Genomic DNA, 12,151 nt, shown 5'->3' with positions numbered 1-12,151 from the left:
TTAAAAAACCCATCTTCCTTTCACGACTCCCAGCCTACATATTCAGAGGCCCAGTTAGCATGAGCATTACCCCACAACAGGCATATATTTGCAGCACATCCAGGGTATAAACCAGTTTCCCAACTACATAACTCCCAAATCACTCTGAGGAACTCACTCCTTCAGGGTATGTCTACACTACCCCCCTAGTTCGAACTAGGGGGGTAATGTATTCATACCGAACTTGCTAATGAAGCCCGGGATTTGAATTTCCTGGGCTTCATTAGCATAAAGCCTGCTCCGCCATTTTTAAAAGCCGGCTTGTTCGAACCCCGTGCCGCGCGGCGACACGCGGCACGGGCTAGATAGTTCGAACTACGTAGCCATTCCGATCTATCTGTACACCTCGCTCCATGAGGCGTACAGATAGTTCGGAATAACTACGTAGTTCGAACTATCTAGCCCGTGCCGCGTGTAGCCGCGCGGCACGGGGTTCGAACAAACCGGCTTTTAAAAATGGCGGAGCCGGCTTTATGCCAATGAAGCCTGGGAAATTCAAATCCCGGGCTTCATTAGCAAGTTCGGTATGCATTCATTACCCCCTAGTTCGAACTAGGGGGATAGTGTAGACATACCCTCAGAGATGAAGAGACAAGATAAACAAAGCAGTTCTGCCATATGAAGGAATACGTCCCCTCACTTTCACCCTACTTTTGGGGAATGCTCACTGTGACAATGTACAGACACATACACACCTTGAAAAGGTTAATAGAAGCTTGATGCCTTTAATACAAACTTTATATAGATTACAGCACAAGGAAAAACTTGAGTCATACACACCCACACTGACACTTACAACAGCCCAGTACAGCCCACAGGCTTACCAAGTTATAATAACATGCAAAAATAAACAACAACTTTAAAGATGAAAATACAAAATAGTTACATAAAGTACAGCAAAATAACCAACAGCAATTACCTCAATAATGTTTCACTTCTGTGATAATACCCCCTCCATTTCCAAGGAAAAAAAGGAACAGCGAGAATACAAACAACCCAGGTTCAATTGCCTTTATTTCGAGATTTATTTAATCATTCAGAGATGAATATTTCTCCCCCACTGGCCTACATTATCCACCACCTCAGTCCCTCCTTCCATTGTACATGGAGTAGTTCATCCATCATTATGGGCTATATGCAATGGATTGGTCTAAATGATTGTGGAAATGCCCAGAGCAGCCTCACACCTTGCCATTCATAAAAAAGGAGACCCTCACTATATCACTTAGGAATAAAGTCTCCCCATTCCACTGCTATGTCAGTCCTGAGAAGTGTCTCTAAGCCCATGGAGACCTGTTTATTCCCCTATGCTATTCGGAGGATTATCACCTTAGCCAGTATTTCCTTAACTTCTCTTGCATAAGAACAATCTATAAGGAAAACATGGAATGTTACCAGCACCTGTGGGCAAAAATACTGCTGCAACAAACCATAGACTCATAGACTTTAAGGCCAGAAGGGACCATTATGATAACATAGTCTGACCCCCTGCACAATGCAGGCCACAGAATCTTAACCACCCACTCCTGGAATAATCCTCTCACCTATACCTCAGATATTGAAGCCTTCAGATAGTTTAAAGACCCCAAGTTGCAGAGAATCCTCCAGCTGTGATCCGTGCCCCATGCTACACATGAAGGCAAAAAACCTCCAGGGCCTCTGCCAATCTACCCTGGAGGAAAATTCCTTCCTGACCCCAAATATGGTGATCAGCTGAACCCTGAGCATGTGGGCAAGACTCACCAGCCAGACACCCAGGAAAAGTTCTCTATAATAACTCCTATCATCCCTCCATTGGCCTATTTACCACTGATAATGAAAGGTCAATTAGTTACCAAGATCATGTTACCTCATCAAACCATCCCCTTCATAAACCCATCTAGTTTAATCTTGAAGCCAGATAGGTCTTTTGCCTCCACTACTTCCCTTGGAAGGCTGTTCCAGAACTTCACTCCTCTAATGGTTAGAAACGCTCATCCAATTTCAAGTCTACACTTCCTAATAGCCAGCTTATATCCATTTGTTCTTGTGTCCACATTGGTATTAAGTTTAAATAATTCCTCTCCCTCCCTGGTATTTATCCCTCTAATATATTTAAAGAGAGCATTATGTCTCCCCTCAGCCTTCTTTTGGTTAAGGTAAACAAGCCAAGCTCCTTGAGTCTCTTTTCATAAGACAAAATTTCCATTCCTCAGCTCATCCTAGTGGCTCTTCTTTGTACCTGTTCCAGTTTGAATTCATCCTTCTTAAACATGGGAGACCAGAACTGCACACAGTATTCCAAATGAGGTCTCACCAATGCCTCATATAATGGCACGAACACCTCCTTATTCTTACTGGAAATACCTCGCCTAATGCATCCCAAAATTGTATTAGCCTTTTTCACGGCCATGTCACAATGGCGGCTCATAGTCATCCTATAATCAACCAGGACTCCGAGGTCCTTCTCCTCTTCCGTTACTTCCAACTGATGTGTCCCCAGCTTATAACTAAAATTCTTGTTATTAATCCCTAAATGCATAACCTTACATTTCTCACTATTAAATTTCATCCTATTGCTATCACTCCAATTTACAAGATCATCCCGATATCCCGATCCTTTTCTGAATTGGCAGTAGCTCCCAACTTTGTGTCATCCGCAAATTTTATCAGGACACTCCCACTTTTGGTGCCAAGGTTAGTAATAAAAAGAATAAATAAGACTGGCCCCAAAACTGATCCCTGAGGAACTCCGCTAGTAACCTTCCTCCAATCTGACAGTTCACCTTTCAGTATGACCCGCTGTAGTCTCCTCCTTAACCAGTTGCTTATCCACCTCTCAATTTTCATATTGATCCCCATCTTTTCCAATTTAACCAATAATTCTCCATGTGATACTGTATCAAATGCCTTACTAAAATCAAGGTAGATTAGATCCACTGCATTTCCTTTATCTAAAAAAATCTGTTACTTTCTCAAAGAAGGCAATCAGGTTGGTTTGGCACGATTTATCTTTTGTAAAACCATGTTGTAATTTGTCCCAATTGCCATTAACCTCAATGTCCCTAACTACTTTCTCCTTCAAAATTTTTTCCAAGATCTTGCATACTACAGATATTAAATAATTAAACTAACAGGCCTATAGTTACCCAGGTCGCTTTTTTTCCCTTTCTTAAAAATCGGAACTATATTAGCAATTCTCCAGTCAAATGGTACTACCCCTGAGTTTAGAGATTTATTACAAAATTTTGCTAATGGACTTGCAGTTTCATGTGCCAGTTCCTTTCATATTCCTGGCTGAAGATTATCTGCCCCCCCCCCCCCCGTCCCCCGATTTGCTCCCATTAAGCTGTTTGAGTTTGGCTTTTACCTCAGATATGGTAATATCTACTTCCATATCCTTATTCCCATTTGTTATGTTACCATTATCCCTAAGCTCTTCAGTAGCCTCATTAAAGACTGAAGCAAAGTATTTGTTTAGATATTTGGCCATGCCTAGATTATCCTTAACCTACACTCCATCCTCAGTAATTAGCAGTCCCACTTCTTCTTTTTTTGTTGTTTTCCTATTTATATGGCTATAAAACCTTTTACTATTGGTTTTAATTCCCTTTGCAAGGTCCAATTCTACATGACTTTTAGTTTTTCTCACTTTGTCCCTACATGCTCTAACCTCAATAAAGTAGCTTTCTTTGCTGGTCCCTCCCATCTTCCACTCCTTATATGCTTTCTACTTTTTCTTAATCACCTCTCTGAGATGCTTGTTCATCCAGCTTGGTCTAAAACACCTGCCTATAATTTTTTTCCCCTTTCTTGGGATACAGGCTTCTGATAGCTTCTGCAACTTTAACTTAAAATAATCCCATCTCGAGCCAAGGTTGTCCCCTACAACCATTTCATCTATGAGGTCCTCACTACTCACAAAAAACAAATCTAAAATGGCATCCCCCCCTTGTTGGTTCAGCAACTACTTGATGAAGGAATTCATCAGCTATTACGTGTAGGAAAATCTGAGCCCTATTATTAGTACTAGCACTTGTTCTCCAGTCTATATCTGGAAAGTTGAAGTCTCCTATGATTACGCAGTTTCCGTTAGTATTTCCTTCATTAAAAACATTAAAGAGGTCTCTATCCATATCCAAATTAGATCCCAGTGGTCCAAAACACACCCCAAGCAGTATCCCAGGGAAGAATCTGATAGTTTTCTTCCCCAATGTGATTTTTACCCAGACAGACTCTGTCTTCTCCATTCCATCACTTTTTATTTCTTTACAATCTACCTCATCTTTGATATACAATGACACCACCACCCTTACCTTTATTTCTGTCTTTCCTAAACAGCACACACCCTTCAATACCTGTACTCCAGTCATGCCTAGTATTCCACCATGTTTCTGTTATTCCTATAATATCTGGTTTCACTTGCTGGATCAGTAGCTCTATTTCCTCCATTTTGTTACCTAGGCTCCTCGCATTGGTGTACAAACATCTTAATTTTTGCTGTTTCACCTCACTCACATTCTTTACCCAATTTGGCACGGACGTTGTACCTCCAATATGACCTATTAGACTAGTATCCACCCCACCCTTCGTCATGTCCATTCTCCTACCCCCAGCTATATCCTTTCTTACTTCGTTTTCCTCCCTCTCAATGGCTATGTCTAGACTGCAGGCTTCTTTCGAAAGAGGCTCTTTCGAAAGCATCTTTCGAAAGAGCCTCTTTCAAAAGATCGCGTCTAGACTGCAGGCGGATCTTTCGAAAGAGAAATCCGCTTTTTCGAAAGAAAGCACCCAGCGAGTCTGGATGCTCTCTTTCGAAGACGGCCTCTTTACATTGAAGAACGCCTTCTTTCGAAAGAGGAACTTTCGAAAGAAGGCTTTCTTCCTCGTAAATTGAGGTTTACTGCCATCGAAAGAAAAGCCGCGTTCTTTCGAAATAATTTCGAAAGAACACGGCTTGAGTCTGGACGCAGGGGAAGTTTTTTCGGGAAAAGGCTACTTTTCCCGAAAAAAACCCTGAGTCTGGACACGGCCAATGCTAAAATCCAGTGTAGAGATTACCTGGACATCTCCCAACCATCTCCCCCAAATTCCTAGTTAAAAGCTCTCTTAATCAGTTGTGCCAGCCTCCATCCTAGAAGTCTATTTCCCTCCTTACTTAGGTGAAGTCCATCCCGAGAGAACAGTCCTCTGTCCATGAATGCCTCCCAGTGACCATACATCCCAAAGCCCTCCTTATAGCACCACTGCCTGAGCCATCTATTGAGCATCATAATCCTGTCACACCTTAGTTGCCCTTCTCTAAGAACAGGCAGAATCCCACTAAAGATCACCTGAGTCTCCATTTCCTTGAGCGTTTTCCCCAGCCTGGCATAGTCTCCCTTGATTAGTTCCAGCAAGAATCTAACTGTATCATTTGTTCCTATGTGAAGGATGATCAATGGATTCTTTCCTGCTCCCTTTAGGATCCTCTTCAACCTCAGTTCCACATCCCGTATCTTAGCACCTGGCAGACAGCACAACCTTCTATTCTCTGGACAATCTATAAGGAAAACATGGAATGTTACAAGCACCTGTGGGCAAAAATACTGCTGCAACAAGCCTTGAATGAATTCTCCATCACTCCCTTTCTGCAGACTTCACATTGACCCCCTGCTAGGTCAATCTCCCTTTAGTTAAAAGTCATTCTCTTAGGGTATTTCTACACTTGCTCCCTATCTCGAGATAGGGATGCAAATGTAGCCGACCGAAATTGCTAATGAAGCAGGGATTTAAATATGCAGCTGCATAAAAAGAGAAATCCTGACTGTGTCCCTCAGGCTGTCTCTAGACTTTACCCGTCTGTCAACAAATAGATGTAGATTAGGTACGTTGAAATTGCTAATGAAGCAGGGATTTAAATATCCCGCACTTCATTGGCATAATCTCGCCCATGCGCTATTCGAATCACCAGCTGATTCGAACTAGGAAGTGTGCTCTGGGCCATGTTAGTTCGACTCAAACCCTTTAGTTTGAACTAATGTTACTCCATCAAAAAATGAGTAACATTAGTTTGAATGAGGAGTAACGTTAAAAATGAGATATAGGGAGTAAGTGTAGACATACCCTCGATTATTTACTAATCTATGGGTATGTCTACACTACAGAGTTAATTCGAACTAACTGCCGTTAGTATAGGAAGAGGAGCACTTAACTCGAACTAGGTAAACCTCATTCTACAAGGATTAATGCCTAATTCGAATTAAGTAGTTCGAACTAAGGGCTGTGTAGCCACTTAATTCAAACTAATTGGAGGCTAGCCCTTCCCAGCTTGCCCTGGTGGCCACTCTGGGCCAAACCAGGGAAACTTTACTGCTCCCCTCCCAGCCCCGGAGCCCTTAAAGGGGCACGGCCTGGCTATAGTGATTGTGCCAGTTGCAAGCCTGCCAGCACCCAGCGAGCAGATCCTGCACCTGGCAGGGCATGAGCCAGCCACCCGCTGCCACCCAGCCCTCTGCCTCTTCCCTGACACAGAGGAGGAGGATGCTGAGATCCAGGAGCCTAAAATGAGCCTGCCCAGGACCCAGGACCCCCGAGGCACCCCAAAGAGCACATTGGCACCTGGGACTGCAGAGCGCAGCACCTGGGACTGCAGAGCGCACCACCCCACCTGCAACAGCCACCCGCACCCAGGCCAGCAGGTGCACCAGGATCCCAGAGGACTACCAGCGGCGGCACCTGTGGCTACTGGAGCACCAGCTCTGCACCTAGGACCACTGGGTCCAGCAGGGCCGTGCCCTCAAAGGTCACCTCCGGACCTTGGTGGACAGATTCCTGCCTCCTTCTGCTCCAGCCCCTGTGGCTGCCCCAGCTCTCGCTCCTCCTCCCACCCATGCTCCACCTCCTGCTTCCTCCGCATCCCCCATACCTCCTGCCCCATCCTCCACACCCACTCCCCCTCCCGATGCCCCCGCACCTGCAGTGCTGTGAGATGGGAAAGCCAGCAGGACCCCCAACCCTGAGCTTTCCCTTCCCTTCCTCCCCTTCCTCCCCCTTCCAGCTCCCTCCTCCAAGGTTTCCCCCTCCCCTCTTCCACCCTCATTCCTCCCTCCCCCCACCCCAGTTAGGAGAGGGGGGTTTAGGGAAGGGAAAAGGGAATGAGGGGAGGGTGGAAGAAGGCCCCAGTGGGGCATGCAGGGAGAGTTCAGTCCTCCTCCACCTGGAAGCTCTCCCACAGGGCTTCCCGGATCTGGACGGCCCCACCGCTGGGCCTCCCGGATGGCAGCGGTGCGGGGCTGTGCGTACTGGACAGCCATGTGGTCAGTCTCAGCCATCCAGGCTGGCAGGAAAGCCTCCCCCTTCCTTTCACATAAATTGTGCAGCACACAACATGCTGCCACCACGGGAGGGATATTGTGCTCGGCGAGGTCGAGGCGGGTGAGGAGGCACCTAAAGCTTGCTTTCAGTCAGCCGAAGGCCCCCTCGACCACAATGCGGGCCCTCGTGAGCCTGGCATTGAAGGCCTGCCGGCAGGGACTGAGTTATATGTCCTCATTCCTGCAGTGCAACTGCAGGGCTTCTTCCTGGGACCAGAGCTCAGGAGGTTTTTTATTTCTGGCTTTGACCAGGCTGGTGCCCGCCTTTTGGTGCCCCTGGGTGGGTTCTCCTCACTGTTCCAAGAAGGGCCAGGGGGACCTTGAGGCTGGGACATGTTTAAATGGGTGCTCTGGCTGGCTTCCTGATAGCAATGCCTGTCTGGGTGCCTGTGCCTTTAAGAGGCTGTGGACAGGAACCATAGAGGTGCTCAGCATGTAAAGGTTGGACTTTCCACCAGGGCTTCTTCCTGGAGGTCTTTTTTTTTCTGAAAGAACAGGCTCCCCGCATCCACACACACCTTTTTTTGACAGATCCCTTTCGAAAAAGGCATTATTCCTCATAAAACGAGGTTTACCGCCATTGACAAACTGCCGTGTTTTTAGATTTACAGTCGACATAAAGCAGCTGCAGTCTAGGCGCAGGTACAGTTTTTTCAAGAAAAGGCCACTTTTAAAAAAAAAAACGATAGTCTAGAAAACCCTAACAGTTGTCATATTTTTACAGAATGATGGGTTTCAGCAGATTATGACTTTTCATATGATATATTACATGGCATGCTTTGTATGAAATTTCACAACCATATATGAATACTGGGTTACAGTCTGCTTCTTTGAGGTACAGTGTGTCTCACAGTACTTAATATATTTGAAGATTATTATCAGGTCTTACACCAGCTGGTCAATCATCACCAATGCTTCTACGCCCCCAACAACAGTTCCTTGAAGCCACCAATGCATACGCTAACTTAGACATTGGGCACTCCACTTCTCTTTTCTATGGCACTATACTGTTTGGGCTACTTGAAATCATCAATCTGCAGACCTTTGTGTTTACCTAATACACTTCTACCTACTACCAGCAGTTCTGACACAGCTGCTTCCACTATGATTTCTCTTTCTATCATTGCTGGAGCTCCATGTGGCTATTCAACTTCCCGTGTTCATCATGAATCAGAGAATTTAACTTTACCCATTCATCATAAATCAGCAATCCCCTGTTCTCTAGTTACCGGTTTACTGGCACAACCTTGCCAACAGGGCTGTGCTAATATTCTATTCTCCAGATCCCTCTGCTGGAGCCATGTTCCCTGAGTAAGCCCAGAGGATCTCTCTGAACAATCAGGCACTCTAGAGTATCCACTATACCTCCTTCCCCAAATTATGGCAGAATTCCACAGTGTCACATCATTCTTCCTCCTTTTTCCTTGTCTCAATTCTTTCTATGCAATAGCTGACACATCCCGAGGTATGAATCTCACATACAGGACAGGAAAAGCCACACAAGTAGAGTCTACATATTTCTCTGCTGTCAACTTCCTCTTATCCAAAGCAACCATGGAAGATGGGCCAGGTCTAATTAGAAATAAAGCTCAGATGGGAGACAACAGATTTTCTTTCCATAAAGAGCTTGTGAGCCAACTAGGGAGAAGAAGCTCACAAAAAAGAAGTCCTTCACTCTGAGAAGCACCCAGAATGAAGGCATAAATAAGAGAAAATTATACAGACGTCTCTCAGGGCAAGCTAGAGGCCTATCTGGAATCTGCGTAGTTACCTGAGTAAGGGAATGTTCTTCCCCTTGGATCATGATGTGGATTAAACTCTGTGATGGTGTGGCTGCTAGTAGAGTCTAGGTGGGCTGAAGGTTTAGGGTTCTTTGTACATATTATTTTAGAAGTCTGGGAAAGGACTTTGGGGAGCCCAAAGGGGCAGGGTATGTAAATTAGCCTGGCCAGAAGGCCAGTACACTCCTAAAGCTGGGGAAGGCTAAAGGACAGTAAGGGGAAGAAACTGAATTACAACTGTCAAAAGGTCACAGCTGATTGCAAGGCGTGTTGGGAGTAGTAACTTGACATCCACAACCAAATCTCTCAGTAAGGGTGTGTCTAGACTACATGCCTCCTTCGATGGAGGCATGTAGATTAGCCAGATCGGAAGAGGGAAATGAAGCCGCGATTAAAATAATCGCGGCTTCATTTAAATTTAAATGGCTGCCCCGATCTGCCGATCAGCTGTTTGTCGGCAGATCGGGGCAGTCTGGACGCGATGCGCCGACAAAGAAGCCTTTCTTCATCGACACAGGTAAGCCTCGTGAAACCAGAGACTTTAGATTTATTCTTAATAAAATAAATGCTGCCTATAATATTTGGAATTTGGCAGTATTTATATTTTATAGTCTCATATTTTATGTAAAGGGCAAACACAGTATTGCTTAGATCTCATCTTTTCCCACGGGGTATTCCAGTTGAAAAGCTGTTAAATATGAAGTAGGTTCCTGCTTATAGAAAGATTTAGATGAAATACATATTGTACTCTGTTGTACTGCATAATGACAATGGAGACACAGTGTCTCCATTTTTGGTTTGGAAAATATGGTCACCGTATATGATAAACTTCATATGCAATCTGTGAGTTGGGGGTTTATGTATTTAACACTGGCTTTTACATTAGTTACAATGGATTTACTTCTGGTTTACAGCAATGTAAACAAGAAAAAAAGTAGCAAAAAAGTCTAGCATCAGTTCTGGGTGTATTATCAAGAGTGCATATGTAAGACACTGGGGTTAAAATTGTTCCAGTCTATTTCAGTACTGGTGAGGCCTCCTCTGGAATATCGTTTCCAGTTCTGTGCATCACACTTTAGGAAAGGTATGAATAAAATGGAAAAATTCCAGAGGAGAGTAACAAAAAAGATAACACTTTTAGAAAACCTGACCTGTTAGGAGAGGTTAAAAATGGGCATGTTTTCTTCTTCAGAAAAGAAGATGGAGGGAAGAGTATCTGATAACAGTTTTTAGATATGCTAAGGTCTGTTACGAAGAAAACAGTAGCCAATTGTTTTTCTGTGTTCAGTGAAGGCAGGGCAAAATGTATTGGACTTAATCTGTAGCAGGAGAGATTTAGAATAGATACCAAGAAAAATTTTCTAACTATAAGGATAATTAAGTACTGCTATAGGTTACTAAGAGAGCTATGGAATTTCTCATTATTGGAGGTATTTAAGCACAGTTGGTTCAAACACCTGTCACGGATGGTGTGATTTTGCCTCAGCACAGGGAGCAGGACTTTACAGACTGTACTTTTATGATTCCATGATGATCAGCTTTAAAAAATCACAATTAAATTCTTTTAAAAGCTCACACTATTTATTATAAGTAACATTCCCAATCAGTATGGTTTACTTTTCATGAAGGCCAGATTCTGCCACCCATATTCATAATGAAGGCCTTATTCTGCAAATTGTACCAGTGATTTCAAAAGATCTTTTATGTGGAAATATATGACTCAATAGGACCAATCATATATTCTAATTCTATATATTTAAGGAAAAAGTTCCACAGTGTAAAATTCAGAGGGTTAGTATAAAAGGAGGAAAAGAACAATAAAATGGGGAGAGATACCATGCATTTAGTACACTGAAGGAAGAATCATACAGGTCTCAACTGTCTGTAACATAAGCCCTTGTGCTTACCTTTTGGTCTGTTATATGCCGGAGCAGTTCTCAAGGGCTGTGTCTACACTGGCACCCATTTCCGTAAAAGGGATGCTAATGAGACACTTCGGAATTGCAAATTCTGCCGGGGATTTAAATATCCCCTGCGGCATTTGCATGAACATGGCTGCCGCTTTTTTCCAGCTCGGGGTTTTGCCGGAGAAAAGCACCAGTCTAGACGGGATCTTGCGGAAAATAAGCCCTTTTCCGGAAGATCCCTTATTCCTACTTTCAAGTGGAGGGGAAAAAATGTAGGAATAAGGGATCTTCCAGAAAAGGGCTTATTTTCCGCAAGATCCCGTCTAGACTGGCGCTTTTCTCCGGCAAAACCCCGAGCCGGAAAAAAGCGGCAGCCATGTTCATGCAAATGCCGCGGGGGATATTTAAATCCCCCACGGAATTTGCGATTCCGAAGTGTCTCATTAGCATCCCTTTTACGGAAAATGGTGCCAGTGTAGACATAGCCAAGTAGTTCTAGCTTACATGACCTCGCAACAGTCACAAATCACAGAAATGCAATTCAGAAGCAGCCTGCCTATAGGTGTGGGTCAACTAAGTTATTCTCCATATTTACATAAGGACCGCTCATATTACACACTCTAAATCAAGATAGCACATTTAAATTAGGGAAGCCTGCCTCAAACTAATTTTGAGGCTTCCCTGCAATGTAGACTATTCCAGAATAGCTTATTTTGAAATGTGTGTATTGCAGATGTACTGAGATGGTTAGACCACATTTTTAGGAACGAATTATGCTGCAGATACAGAATAAAGTAGCCACAATGCACCTGATATTGCCCCATGGACTAGGGAAAGCTGTTTGGTTTTGTTTGCCCAATTGTTGCCCCTAGCTAAGGATTGGTTGCATTATTCTTGATCTTGCAAGGTTCTGTGACACTATGGTGATGTATATGGTATGAGTACCTTCACAAGTGAACAGATACTTATGCGACAGACCACACTTTAATGGGAAGACTTTAAATCTGCATTGTAGCAGTATGCTTATATAGCTTGGAGAGCTCTCACAGTTAGTTTGTTTTTAATTCATTTTTTCCCCTCATCTTCAATA

The sequence above is a fragment of the Pelodiscus sinensis genome, chromosome 1, assembly GCF_052426305.1.
Source record: "Pelodiscus sinensis isolate ZL-2025 chromosome 1, ASM5242630v1, whole genome shotgun sequence".
NCBI classification, from domain to species: domain Eukaryota; kingdom Metazoa; phylum Chordata; order Testudines; family Trionychidae; genus Pelodiscus; species Pelodiscus sinensis.
This window is presented reverse-complemented; position numbering follows the sequence as displayed.